Here is a 7,144-nt window from a genome sequence, read left to right as displayed (position 1 = left end):
AACCTCCAATATTATTCCCATGATTCCCAACCTCCTCTAATTTAGTCACCCAATTTGTAGATCCTCCTTGGTAGTTCATCATGAGTCCTTGAAGTGCTTCTTTAAACTTCTTGCTACGTCCCCTCGTTATAGGTCCTTCGGGCAACTCCAACGACTCCCATGCTTTCTTTGGTGCTTGATCAATCACGTTTGCATCATTTTCCCCTTCTTGAAAAGGATTTGTCCTCAAATCTTGATCATCTCCTACATCAAACAACGAAAGATCACTAACATTAAAAGTAGAACTGACATTGTACTCACCTGGTAGGTCTAATTTGTAGGCATTGTCGTTGATCTTTTCAAGCACTTGAAATGGTCCATCACCCCTAGGTAAGAGTTTCGAACGTCGCTTTTCTGGAAATCTTTCCTTTCTTAAGTGCAACCACACCCAATCTCCCTTTTCAAAAACCATCTTTTTCCTCCCCTTGTTGGCTCGCTTCGTATATTGTAAATTCTTCTTCTCGATGTTATTCTTGACCTTCTCATGCAAACTTCTAACGAATTCAGCTTTCTTCTTGCCATCCATGTTCAACCTTTCACTCACAGGCAAAGACATCAAATCCAAAGGAGTTAAAGGATTAAAACCATAAACAATTTCAAATGGTGAATAATTCGTAGTAGAATGCACGCTACAGGTTATAAGCAAACTCAACAAATGACAAACATTCTTCCCAATTTTTCAAGTTCTTTTTGAGTATAGCACGCAAAAGTGTTCCTAGAGTTCTATTAACAACTTCAGTTTGTCCATCCGTTTGAGGATGACATGTAGTAGAAAACAACAGTTTAGTGCCAAGCTTAGCCCACAAAGTTTTCCAAAAGTAAATCAAAAGTTTAACATCACGGTCAGATACAATAGTCCTAGGCATATCATGCAACCTAACGACTTCCTTAAAGAACAAATCTGCAATGTTGGATGCATCATCGGTTTTATGACAAGCAATAAAATGTGCCATTTTAGAGAATCTATCAATAACAACAAATATTGAATCCCTCCCCTTCTTAGTCCTTGGCAAACCTAAAACAAAATCCATAGAAATATCAATCCAAGGTTCACTAGGAACAGGAAGTGGTGTATACAATCCATGTGGTTGTGTTCTAGACTTAGCTTGTCTACAATTAATGCACTTTTCACAAACACGCTCAACATCACGTTTCATATGTGGCCAATAAAAATGCTCATGCAAACAACTCAAAGTTTTAGCCACACCAAAGTGCCCCATCAAACCACCACCATGTGCCTCCCTCACAAGTAACTCACGAATTGATGACTTAGGAATGCACAATCTATCTTCTCTAAATAAAAACCCATTATGCAAATAAAATTTGTCATGTGGACCATGCATACATGTTTCAAATATCTCCTTAAAATCCTCATCCAACAAATACAACTCTTTCATATGTTCAAATCCCAAGATTTTCGACTCCAAGGTAGAGATTAATACGTACCTCCGTGATAGTGCGTCAGCCACTACATTATCCTTACCTTGTTTGTATTTGATTATGTAGGGAAATGTACCTATGAATGCCACCCACTTAGCATGACGCTTGTTCAGTTTCTGTTGTCCCTTAAGGTACTTTAGAGACTCATGATCGGTATGGATCAAAAACTCCTTAGGCCTCAAGTAGTGTTGCCACATCTCCAAGGTCCTCACAAGCGCGTACAACTCCTTGTCATACGTTGGATAGTTTAGTGCTGCTCCATTGAGTTTCTCACTAAAGTACGCCACTGGTCGTCCTCCTTGCATCAAAACCCCACCAATACCTACACCTGAAGCATCACATTCAATTTCAAAAGTATTAGAAAAATCAGGCAAAACAAGTAAAGGCGCATTAATTAATTTTTGTTTAATAATATTAAAAGACTTATCTTGCTCCTCGCCCCAGTGGAATGGAACGTTCTTCTTAATCACTGCCGTCATCGGTGCCGCCAGTGTGCTAGAATCTTTTACAAACCTCCTATAGAAGCTTGCAAGACCATGAAAGCTTCGAACTTGACTAACATTAGCAGGCGTTGGCCAATCTCGAATAGCACTTACCTTGTCCTCATCCACTTGTATCCCCTGTGAACTTACCACAAAACCAAGAAAGACAAGTTTGCTTGTACAAAAATCACATTTCTTAAGATTAGCATATAAATGTTCAGCCCTAAGTGTTGTCAGTACAAGTCTCAAATGCTCAACATGCTCTTCTAATCTTTGCTATACACAAGAATATCATCAAAATAAACCACAACAAATTTCCCTATGTAAGCACGCAAGACATGATTCATCAACCTCATAAAGGTACTAGGAGCATTTGTTAAACCAAAAGGCATTACCATCCACTCATATAACTCATATTTGGTTTTAAATGTTGTTTTCCACTCATCACCTTCCTTCATCCTAATCTGATGATAACCACTCTTCAAGTCAATTTTACTAAAAATACATGCACCATGCAACTCATCTAACATATCATCTAATCTAGGTATGGGATGCCTATACTTGATGGTTATGTTATTAATTGCCCTACAATCCACACACATACGCTATGAGCCATCTTTCTTAGGAACTAGTAAAACAGGTACAAGCACAAGGAGACATGGACTCACGCACAAAACCCCTATCTAACAACTCACTTACCTGTAGTTGTAGCTCCTTAGTCTCCTCCGGATTGCTTCTGTAAGCTGGACAATTTGGCAATACACTTCCGAGTACCAAATCAATTCGGTGCTCAATCCCCCTCAATGGTGGTAATCCTTGAGGTAGCTCCTCCGGAAATACATCTTCAAATTCCTGCAAAAGTGAAACAACAATGCTCGGAAGGGATCCGGCTATATCACTTGTGTTAAAGAGAATCTCTTTGTAAAGAATCAACACAAGTGGATCATGTGTGTGCAACAATTGTTTCAACTCACTCTTTTGGGCCATATATGTTTTCTTTTTGACCTATTTCCTTCCCATTTTCTTTTCCCTCATTTTTCTTTTGTATGGCTATCTCACTTTTTCTTTTAGCCATGTCATTTTTGTTTTCAAAGGCCATCTCACTTTTTAATTCACTCTTTTTTTCGGCCTCATCTCTCTTTTTTTTTTTCAATTGGTCCTCCAACACGTGCTTTGGGGACAAAGGAAGTAAAACAATGGGTTCTTTCTTGAGTACAAAAGAATATTTATTTCTAAACCCATCATGTGTCACTTGCCTATCATATTGCTATGGTCTTCCTAACAAAATATGACAAGCATGCATTGGTACCACATCACACAATACCTCATCAATATACTTCCCAATCGAAAACGCAACCAAAACTTGTTTGTTCACCTTCACTTCGGCACAGTCATTCAACCACTGTAGCCTATATGGTTGAGGATGTTTCAAAGTAGGCAAGCTCAATTTTTCCACCATCTCAAGACTAGCAACATTGGTACAACTCCCTCCATCTATAATAATGTTGCAAACTTTGCCACTGACAAAACATCTAGTATGGAACAAGTTTTCCCACTGATTCGTCTCCTCTTCTTTGACTTGGGCACTCATGATACGCCTAGTCACTAATGCCTCACCCACAACTGCTTCATATCCCTCATCAGGATCCTCTAATGCAGGCATCTCATCTTCATCCTCTCCATCATCTCCCTCACTATGAGATTCATACTCCCCATAATTATTCAACACCATCACCCTTTTATTGGGACATTGGCTAGCAATATGTCCAACTCCTTGACACCTAAAACATTTAATATCTCTAGAACGATTAATAGGAGTTTCAGGTTTACCTTGCACTCCCTGCTTAGGCGCCTCCTGTTTAATGTCAACTTTGGGCTTGACCACTACCTTGCTTTCTTCACGTTTAACAACGTTGGAACGCCAAGATGTTGATGTATTACCAGATTGTGTGGTACAACCAACTCCTCTCCTCTTCAGTTGTTGCTCCACTTTTATCGCCATCTGCACCATTTCATCTAGATCCAAGTAATGTCTAAGTTCCACTTGGTCTTGAATTTCCCTGTTCAAACCACACAGAAAACGAGCCATAGTAGCCTCACTATCCTCATCTATGTTTGCTCTAATCATGAATACTTCCAATTCTTTATAGTAGTCCTCAACACTCTTTACACCCTGTCTCAAAGTTTGTAACTTCTTAAACATTTCTCTAGTAGTGATTTGGTACAAACCTCTTCCTCATTACGCTTTTCATCTCAGCCCAAGTTTCTATAGGCCTCTCATTGCATCTTCTCTTAGTGGTCACTAATTGATCCCACCAAATAAGTGCATAATCAACAAATTCAACCACGGCCAACCTAACCTTCTTTTGTTCGGAATAATGGTGACAATCAAACACGAATTCAACTCGCTTTTCCCATTCTAAATAAGCCTCTGGATCCGACTTACCATGGAACGACGGAATTTTCATCTTAATGCTACCTATGTTATTATCTTCCTTATTCCCATCATCGTACCTACCACGTAAGGCTTCTCTTCTTCCCCTACCAAATCCTCTACCTCTTCTGCTCCTACCCCAGTTCTTGTTTTGACTCTCCTCTTCTACTCCCAATTCATAATCATCCTCTTCTTCTTCGACTGTACCCAAACCTTTAGGTTTAGATTTATTTTCACTAGTGCTAACTTCAAGCCTATCCAACCTCTCATATAAAGGATCCAACTCGGCCCTCATCATTCTACTAAAATGCCCAAATAACGCCTCCATTTGAACCTTAGACAACCCCTGGTTCGAACTTTCTCCTACTTCCCTCTCCATTTTAATTTCAGATTTTGTACCTGCAAGAAAATGTTAGTAGAAATAAAAGATGTTCCTCACCCAAATTCTCACAATCACTCCAAAGAAATAACACTCGCACTCAAATATTTTCACTCGAATGTGATAGTTCTCTCAAAGATGTGATCAATCTTTATATTTGTATACCAAACTATCAAGATTCAACTCGTAACACTTGTAACTGTCTCACTTGGATTGCACAAAGCCAAGAACACTAGAATAACACAGATTTGAAAACAGAACAAAGGATTACACAGATCTGAAAACAGAAACGAAGGAATACACAGATCTGATAACAGAATGAAATTTATATTTTTCTTTTCTTAGATATATATTTTTTTTTATATAGAAAGATTTGACAAAAGAAACGAAAGGATACCACAGATCTGATAACAGAACAAAATTTTAGACAGATCTGAAAATTAAGAACAAGATACTTACTTGAATTTCAATGAGCCAAAGCTCTGATACCAAATGATACGTATCCTCGTACGAATGAAAGGCAAGCACGAATATAGAAATCGCACCCTCAATTCAATAACAAACAAGGAACAATTATGTTGTCCCGATCTTTTGAAACAAGTAACGATTTTGTGATATTCACCTCTAAGCGATTATAACTTAGCAACAAATATCAACGATAAAACAATTGAATTTCAAACGAACCTTCAAAGAACTTGTTTTGACAATCCGTGCGAAGAACAATCGACAAACGCCACAAAGATACAATCTTTGATAAGTTTGATTTTGATAAACACAAAGCACAAACCTTGCAAATTGAGAGAAATCTCCAATAATTTGATATCAATCTGAATTCTTTCGTTCATCCCCCTTACAATACATTATATAAACAATAAAAATAAGAAAACTTGTGTGAAAAGGCTTAAATAAAATAACTAGCAACTTTGACACGGAAGTGCGCCAAAAGACCGCGGGTGCGGTGCTTGTTTGACCGCGGGTGAGGTGTAGCTTCGGCAACAAACCGCGGGTGCGCTGATGATTTGACCGCGGGTGCGGTGCAGCTTCGGGAAATGTTCTTAAATTTGATTATCATGGACCGCGGGTGCGGTCCCTTTATTAGCGCGGGTGCGCTGGTCCTTCGGCCATTGGACCGCGGGTGCGGTCCCTGTTTTAGCGCGGGTGCGCTGGACCTTCGGCAATTGCACTTGAATAACATTCCAAAAACCTCCAATATTATTCCCATGATTCCCAACCTCCTCTAATTTAGTCACCCAATTTGTAGATCCTACTTGGTAGTTCATCATGAGTCCTTGAAGTGCTTCTTTAAACTTCTTGCTACGTCCCCTCGTTATAGGTCCTTCGGGCAACTCCAACGACTCCCATGCTTTCTTTGGTGCTTGATCAACCACGTTTGCATCACTACACTTGGGTGAATTATTATTTAAGTAGTAGCAAGTTTTTGGCGCCGTTGCCGGGGAGGTATAAATTAAGTTTATATTTGTTAATTATGTTTTATTTATAAGTATTGTGTTGTTTTTTTTTTTTGCATGAGTATTTGGAGTAGAAAAAAAAGTGGTAGACTTATTCGAGTATCTGAAAATAATTTAAACATGGATGATAATTCAAATAATCAAGATAATGATAATAATAATAATAATAATCAAGAATATGATCAATTAAGAACACTTAGGCACCATATGAACCATATTAGAACTAGTGCCCCATCTTGTTTAGTTTTTCCTCCTGATGCATCTGATTTCAACTTCAAACCTCAAATTTTTCAACTTTTACCAAATTTTCATGGCTTAGATTCTGAAAATCCATATTTGCATCTAAGAGAATTTGAGGAAGTTTGTAACACTTATAATGATCAAAATTGTAGTATGGATATAGTTCGATTAAAGCTTTTCCTTTTTTCTTTAAAAGATAAAGCTAAAACATGGCTACAAAATTTAACATCAAGTTCAATAAGATCATGGGAAGAAATGCAACAACAATTTCTCAAAAAGTTTTTCCCTTCCTATAGAACAAACTCTTTTAAAAGACAAATTACAACTTTTTCTCAAAAACAAGGAGAAACGTTTTATCAATGTTGGGATAGATATAAAGAATTACTTAATACATGCCCACATCATGGTTTTGAAACATGGAGAATAGTTTCTCACTTTTATGAAGGTCTAATACCTAAAGATAGGCGAATGATAGAATTCATATGTAATGGAACTTTTGAAGATTAAAACTCAAATGAAGCTATGGAATATTTGGATTCATTAGCAGAAAATGCTCAAAATTGGGATAATATAGGCACAATAGAACCACCAACAACTAAAAACAATAATTCAACAAATGGGGGTGGTATCTATAATCTTAAAGATGATATAGATATTCAAG

The 7,144-nt window shown here is 37.8% G+C and overlaps 1 non-coding gene across 1 annotated transcript; it reads right to left on the bottom strand.

The window, feature by feature from the left end:
* Window positions 1–6,782: 6,782 nt before the first annotated feature.
* LOC142504663 (small nucleolar RNA R71) lies at window positions 6,783–6,893 on the bottom strand. The gene has a single exon (XR_012804288.1). It is a non-coding gene; the product is annotated as a small nucleolar RNA R71 (small nucleolar RNA).
* Window positions 6,894–7,144: the final 251 nt, after the last annotated feature.

This window comes from Primulina tabacum, chromosome 9 (genome assembly GCF_025594145.1).
Source record: "Primulina tabacum isolate GXHZ01 chromosome 9, ASM2559414v2, whole genome shotgun sequence".
Classification (NCBI taxonomy): domain Eukaryota; kingdom Viridiplantae; phylum Streptophyta; class Magnoliopsida; order Lamiales; family Gesneriaceae; genus Primulina; species Primulina tabacum.
The sequence above is the reverse complement of the archived record's forward strand: the minus strand, read 5'-3'. Positions and strand labels throughout refer to the sequence as shown.